Genomic DNA, 7,500 nt, shown 5'->3' on the forward strand with positions numbered 1-7,500 from the left:
ACGTTTTGCTCCGCTCTCGACGGTCACCGCGCAACGCAAGAACAGGCCAAAAACTGGCCAAAACGGCCCAAAAACGGGCCAAAACTGGCCATTTTTGGCTGCGCGAGCGAGCGGCGAGCGGCGGACAGCGAGCGAAGCGAGAGGCAGCACCGTCCCTGCTATACGAAAGCCCCATCCAGCCCTGTGCCACCCGGGGGGTTCCAGGGTGCTGAGATGGCTGACGTTTTGCTCCGCTCTCGACGGTCACCGCGCAACGCAAGAACAGGCCAAAAACTGGCCAAAACGGCCCAAAAACGGGCCAAAACTGGCCATTTTTGGCTGCGCGAGCGAGCGGCGAGCGGCGGACAGCGAGCGAAGCGAGAGGCAGCACCGTCCCTGCTATACGAAAGCCCCATCCAGCCCTGTGCCACCCGGGGGGTTCCAGGGTGCTGAGATGGCTGACATTTTGCTCCGCTCACGACGGTCGCCGCGGCACACAAGAACAGCCCAAAAACAGGCCAAAACAGCCCAAAAACGGGCCAAAACTGGCCATTTTTGGCTGCGCGAGCGAGCAGCGAGCGGCGGACAGCGAGCGAAGCGAGAGGCAGCACCGTCCCTGCTATACGAAAGCCCCATCCAGCCCTGTGCCACCCTGTCACGGACAAACTTCGAAACAAGGTGTTTGATGTAATGCTTATATATGTCCGTGTCTGTTGGCATATTCATGCCCTGTACAGAATGTAAAGGGGCGGCCGAAGGCTTATAAGTCCCATTTTAGTTGGGTTGGTGGCCTCTTTAGGCTTGTAAATAAAGGTTGTGTCATGTGGACACGTGAGAGAGCTTTCGGTCTGTAATGGACCATTTTACCCTTTGTTGTGCCACTGTTCAGAGCTTGTAAAGTCTGTTTGTAATTTGCATTGTCTATGAAGTGTTTTTCGGACATGTTTGCTTGTGGATCCCGTTTGAGGCGTTCTCTCTAACCCGTTCTCTCTTTTGACGGTCCTAAGGGACAATGGGAGGCTTCGGGGAGGCTGACCTTTGCGGACGGACACGCAAGGGTGCCGCACGGCTTAGGCAAAACCAGCTAAGGTCGTGACATTTGGTATCAGAGCGGGACAAGCACTCATAGAAACACTTGACATGCAAACGTGGGGGACCTAGCAGGGCTGCGTTGAGGGCAGTCAGCACACGCGCGACCGTTTGAGGGAAAACGGGCATGGAGATGTAGGGAAAAGAGTCGCTCAGAGGAGCGGGCATCTGGCATTGGCATTCAGAGGAATGGCCAACCCTTCGCGCAAGAGGCACCACGAGAACAGGCAAGCTTGGAAGAATTTGGAGCGCACAAAGGTTGGGGTGGCTGAGTTTGAGCTACGGCTCAACGTTGACAACTATACTTGATGGTGCTCTAGGCAAGCGAGGCGCTTGGCAAGAATGAGACCATCCAAGGTGGAATGAGTTGCTCAACGACCAAAAGAGTTATGCAAAGCTCACAGAGGTGAGGGGAATTGCTAACTCGAAGAATTTGGTACTCATGCATGGGCTTGTATGCGGACGACGGAATGTTCGTGGCCATCCCAAGGCGGTCGAGACTCGGCACCATGGAGCATTGAAACTTTCTCTTCGGCATGCGAAGGATATATCCGGAGGAGGCTGAAGTGTGCAACTAGTTCAGCATGTTGCTAGGCCTTGAGGGGTGCAGCGGTGGCTGTATTGACGAGGAGTCGCAATCTAGCAAGTGCGTTTGCAGGAGGCAGAACAATGCACAGTTTGTTCAGCAGATCGGAGTAGTCCAAGGGGATGGTGGTCTCCGAAACGAAGAGAGATGTTGCTCCAATGGGATAGTTATCCAGGAGGGATAAGTCTCGGCACTCCAGAGGGAGAATCATGTGAGACGGACTTCACATGTTGAGGAGGAGTACCTCACAAACAACAACTCCACGAAGCTCAATGGACCGAGCAAGCAGCGAGGAGTTGCTGCATGATCTCGCTCGAAAGAATGCATTGGTGGATGCATTGCGAGATCAAGTGGGGGAGCAACACAATTGAAGGCACACTTGGAGTCGATATGAGATCGGACTCAAGGGAGGGCTGACCCGTGGAATGGTGGGCACGAGGGCCACCATCGACTCAATGCGAAAACGAGGAGCGGAGCAACTTGGGTGTAACTTGGCGAAGTACCCAAGCCGCATGAAGGGAGCCAGCAGAGAAGTTGGAACATGGAGCAGAGGCACAGTGCTTTCCTTAGACAGGGGTCAAGGACATGAACACTTGCAGAGGCAAGAGCAGGATCATGTTGTTCCATGGGTCCTTCATTCTGACGGAGCGGACTCATCTTGCATGGTGCCAAAGACGAAGGGAGCTTCAGGGCACATGCACCTCATCTCGGAGGAGCATTTGATGAAGGAACTAAGGCGACTCAATTTGCGGAGGCGAAGTTGAGTTCAGAAGGCCTTAGCACGGGGCAAGAGGACGCAGAGGCGGGTACTCTTGAAGAATATGCCACAGTGTTGCCATTCGAGTTGCTAGGAAGGAAGCGGTGCGCAGCAGAGATTGTGTTGGTAGGGGCAGAGGCCCAGGATCCAGGCAATGGTGCACAAATTACAGCGAAGTCGGTGGACTTTGGGAGCTACTAGGCGATGGACTGTCCTAGAGCGGTGCTTCATCTAGGTGTGACCCAAGAGTGGGTGGATGAAGATCGATTGCCAAAGGAGCGAACAAAATCGAAGGTGGAAGAGACCCGGCGATGTATTGGCAGAGGCCACACATGGAGGGTTCACAATTCGAGTTTATTCCCCAAGGATCAGAATGCAATGGAGATGTCACCAGGAGGCGACATGGTGCAGCGGATCGTGGTGGAACAGTTCGTGGCAATGCGATACACACAACTCGTCCCGTGAGGGATGTGATCATATGGAGGTATGATCGGGAGCTACTGGGAGCTCCGCTTTGGTGAACAACACGACGGCAAGAAGGGCTATGGATTCAAGGAGTGAAGGCCATGGTACCGCAGAGGCGGGTCTTCCGGGCGTGCACCGAATTTTGCATCGGATGAAAACCTTGGTCATCAGCATATGGGGGCTGGGTTCCACCAAGGGAAAAGTTCGTATGCAAGTACCAGGGAGTCCCATGGGAGGGACTTGATCATGCAGAGGTATGATCGAAGCAGCTGGAGAGTTGGACTGCTCCAGAGCTCATATTCGCTTAAGGGAGCCCGGCAAGTCAGAGGACAAGGCCGAGTAAGCGAACGTTGCTACCAAGGAAGCTATGGAGAACAGAATCGGTGCAAACCCTACAATGCGATGGCAGAGGCCATGCATGGGAGTGCAGTCTGTCTTTCCATCGACCAGAAGGAGCTGCTTGGAGAACACAGAGGTGTTGAAGCAGGGGGTCGAAAGGGGCGAGGAAGCGACGATGAGTCCAGAGGGACTTAGCTACCCAAAATCAAGCATCAGTTAGAATGGAGGTGGACTCAGAGGAGTGCCACAGAGACATGTCTACTGATCGTGAAGAAAAGGGATGCAGATGCGAGGCGACGGATAGTAGGGCCATGGGCATTGCAGCGCCATGGTACCGCAGAGGCGGGACTTCCGTGCAAAGTCATTGATCCCTTGCTCTCACGGAGGGAGAGCGTTTGGTCGTGAAAGGGGCCGAGGAGGTGGAGCATGCAGAGGCAATCTCCAAGTACCGGGACAAGGCTGAAGGGCAGAGGCCGAGGAACTTCGTAAGACCGGTGTCAGTGTGCTTCTCATCAAGACAGCCGTAAGTGAAGGACTTCGGGTCATGCAAGAGTGCACGACCAAGGAACGAAGCTAGCAGTACGCGGTGCTGTACCTTTGCTACTCAGTGGAGTAGGCGGCAGGGTTGATGGAGAAGACGGTACAATCCCAGAGGCGACCTCATCTATCAGAGAATTACTCCAAGTTGGGGTGAAAACTTCCCGCATTCCAGAAGTTCGATGGCATTGAGAAGGTGAATCACAGTAGCTAACTCAATGCAAGGAGTGCAAACACTTCATGTGCTTCAGAAGTGTGAGCAAAGAGCAGGCGAAGGCCAGTAACCAGCTCGATGCATGAAGTACAACCTCGAGGAGGCGGGCGAAGTCAAGTAATCTTTGCCTTCTCAACTCTTAAGAGAATGGGCGAAACCGAGTACCCCAGTTCTCTTATCTATCCAGCAGAGGAGCTCTGCACAAGTTCAAAGACCCTTCGAAGATAATGGAAGACAATAGTTGTCAAATCCTCACCAACGGTGATCAGTGCTACTGAGAGTAGATTGTCCGCCTCATTTCCCAACGAAATGCCAATCGAAAGCGGAAGTGATGCGAACCTACTTGGATGTGACAACTAACTGAAAGAAGAGTCAATGAGCAGATTTTGTGGAGGAAGGACCCAAAACTTCAGAAGTTTGCGAGGCGATGCTCGTTAAAGCTCCAACAAGCATCCACCCAGTTCAAGCAGCATGTGGAGATTTTGAGAGACTGGCGCAGTAAGGATGGTCTTTTCCTTCATTTGGTGGATCCGCAGGAATCAACGAGGATCAACACAACTCAGCCAACCCCACACCAGAGTCAGAGTCATTGGTGAGTTGAAGCAGCATGGCGGATCAAAGGTTCGACTACTCAGAAACAGCAGCGGAGAGCAGCTGGGAGCCAGGAGGCGCATTGCAGCTGGAGCAGAAGATTGAAGACTCAGCAAAGGCGAAGAGTTGCAGTGTTCACAAAGGCTTCGACGAGGACGTCGAAGGGATAAGTGGGGGAGAATGTCACGGACAAACTTCGAAACAAGGTGTTTGATGTAATGCTTATATATGTCCGTGTCTGTTGGCATATTCATGCCCTGTACAGAATGTAAAGGGGCGGCCGAAGGCTTATAAGTCCCATTTTAGTTGGGTTGGTGGCCTCTTTAGGCTTGTAAATAAAGGTTGTGTCATGTGGACACGTGAGAGAGCTTTCGGTCTGTAATGGACCATTTTACCCTTTGTTGTGCCACTGTTCAGAGCTTGTAAAGTCTGTTTGTAATTTGCATTGTCTATGAAGTGTTTTTCGGACATGTTTGCTTGTGGATCCCGTTTGAGGCGTTCTCTCTAACCCGTTCTCTCTTTTGACGGTCCTAAGGGACAATGGGAGGCTTCGGGGAGGCTGACCTTTGCGGACGGACACGCAAGGGTGCCGCACGGCTTAGGCAAAACCAGCTAAGGTCGTGACAACCCGGGGGGTTCCAGGGTGCTGAGATGGCTGACGTTTTGCTCCGCTCACGACGGTCGCCGCGGCACGCAAGAACAGGCCAAAAACTGGCCAAAACAGCCCAAAAACGGGCCAAAACTGGCCATTTTTTGCTGCGCGAGCGAGCGGAGAGCGGCGAACAGCGAGCGAAGCGCGAGGCAGCACCGTCCCTGCTATACGAAAGCCCCATCCAGCCCTGTGCCACCCGGGGGGTTCCAGGGTGCTGAGATGGCTGACATTTTGCTCCGCTCACGACGGTCACCGCGCCACACAAGAACAGCCCAAAAACAGGCCAAAACAGCCCAAAAACGGGCCAAAACTGGCCATTTTTGGCTGCGCGAGCGAGCGGCGAGCGGCGAACAGCGAGCGAAGCGAGAGGCAGCACCGTCCCTGCTATACGAAAGCCCCATCCAGCCCTGTGCCACCCGGGGGGTTCCAGGGTGCTGAGATGGCTGACGTTTTGCTCCGCTCACGACGGTCACCGCACCACGCAAGAACAGGCCAAAAACTGGCCAAAACAGCCCAAAAACGGGCCAAAACTGGCCATTTTTGGCTGCGCGAGCGAGCGGCGAGCGGCGAACAGCGAGCGAAGCGAGAGGCAGCACCGTCCCTGCTATACGAAAGCCCCATCCAGCCCTGTGCCACCCGGGGGGTTCCAGGGTGCTGAGATGGCTGACGTTTTGCTCCGCTCTCGACGGTCACCGCGCAATGCAAGAACAGGCCAAAAACTGGCCAAAACGGCCCAAAAACGGGCCAAAACTGGCCATTTTTGGCTGCGCGAGCGGCGAGCGGCGGACAGCGAGCGAAGCGAGAGGCAGCACCGTCCCTGCTATACGAAAGCCCCATCCAGCCCTGTGCCACCCGGGGGGTTCCAGGGTGCTGAGATGGCTGACGTTTTGCTCCGCTCTCGACGGTCACCGCGCAATGCAAGAACAGGCCAAAAACTGGCCAAAACGGCCCAAAAACGGGCCAAAACTGGCCATTTTTGGCTGCGCGAGCGAGCGGCGAGCGGCGGACAGCGAGCGAAGCGAGAGGCAGCACCGTCCCTGCTATACGAAAGCCCCATCCAGCCCTGTGCCACCCGGGGGGTTCCAGGGTGCTGAGATGGCTGACGTTTTGCTCCGCTCTCGACGGTCACCGCGCAATGCAAGAACAGGCCAAAAACTGGCCAAAACGGCCCAAAAACGGGCCAAAACTGGCCATTTTTGGCTGCACGAGCGAGCGGCGAGCGGCGGACAGCGAGCGAAGCGAGAGGCAGCACCGTCCCTGCTATACGAAAGCCCCATCCAGCCCTGTGCCACCCGGGGGGTTCCAGGGTGCTGAGATGGCTGACGTTTTGCTCCGCTCTCGACGGTCACCGCGCAATGCAAGAACAGGCCAAAAACTGGCCAAAACGGCCCAAAAACGGGCCAAAACTGGCCATTTTTGGCTGCACGAGCGAGCGGCGAGCGGCGGACAGCGAGCGAAGCGAGAGGCAGCACCGTCCCTGCTATACGAAAGCCCCATCCAGCCCTGTGCCACCCGGGGGGTTCCAGGGTGCTGAGATGGCTGACGTTTTGCTCCGCTCTCGACGGTCACCGCGCAATGCAAGAACAGGCCAAAAACTGGCCAAAACGGCCCAAAAACGGGCCAAAACTGGCCATTTTTGGCTGCACGAGCGAGCGGCGAGCGGCGGACAGCGAGCGAAGCGAGAGGCAGCACCGTCCCTGCTATACGAAAGCCCCATCCAGCCCTGTGCCACCCGGGGGGTTCCAGGGTGCTGAGATGGCTGACGTTTTGCTCCGCTCTCGACGGTCACCGCGCAATGCAAGAACAGGCCAAAAACTGGCCAAAACGGCCCAAAAACGGGCCAAAACTGGCCATTTTTGGCTGCACGAGCGAGCGGCGAGCGGCGGACAGCGAGCGAAGCGAGAGGCAGCACCGTCCCTGCTATACGAAAGCCCCATCCAGCCCTGTGCCACCCGGGGGGTTCCAGGGTGCTGAGATGGCTGACGTTTTGCTCCGCTCTCGACGGTCACCGCGCAATGCAAGAACAGGCCAAAAACTGGCCAAAACGGCCCAAAAACGGGCCAAAACTGGCCATTTTTGGCTGCGCGAGCGAGCGGCGAGCGGCGGACAGCGAGCGAAGCGAGAGGCAGCACCGTCCCTGCTATATACGAAAGCCCCATCCAGCCCTGTGCCACCCGGGGGGTTCCAGGGTGCTGAGATGGCTGACGTTTTGCTCCGCTCACGACGGTCACCGCACCACGCAAGAACGGACCATAAACAGGCCAAAACAGCCCAAAAACGGGCCAAAACTG

The sequence above is a fragment of the Musa acuminata genome, unplaced genomic scaffold (genome assembly GCF_036884655.1).
Source record: "Musa acuminata AAA Group cultivar baxijiao unplaced genomic scaffold, Cavendish_Baxijiao_AAA HiC_scaffold_222, whole genome shotgun sequence".
In the NCBI taxonomy this organism is placed as follows: Eukaryota; Viridiplantae; Streptophyta; class Magnoliopsida; order Zingiberales; family Musaceae; genus Musa; species Musa acuminata.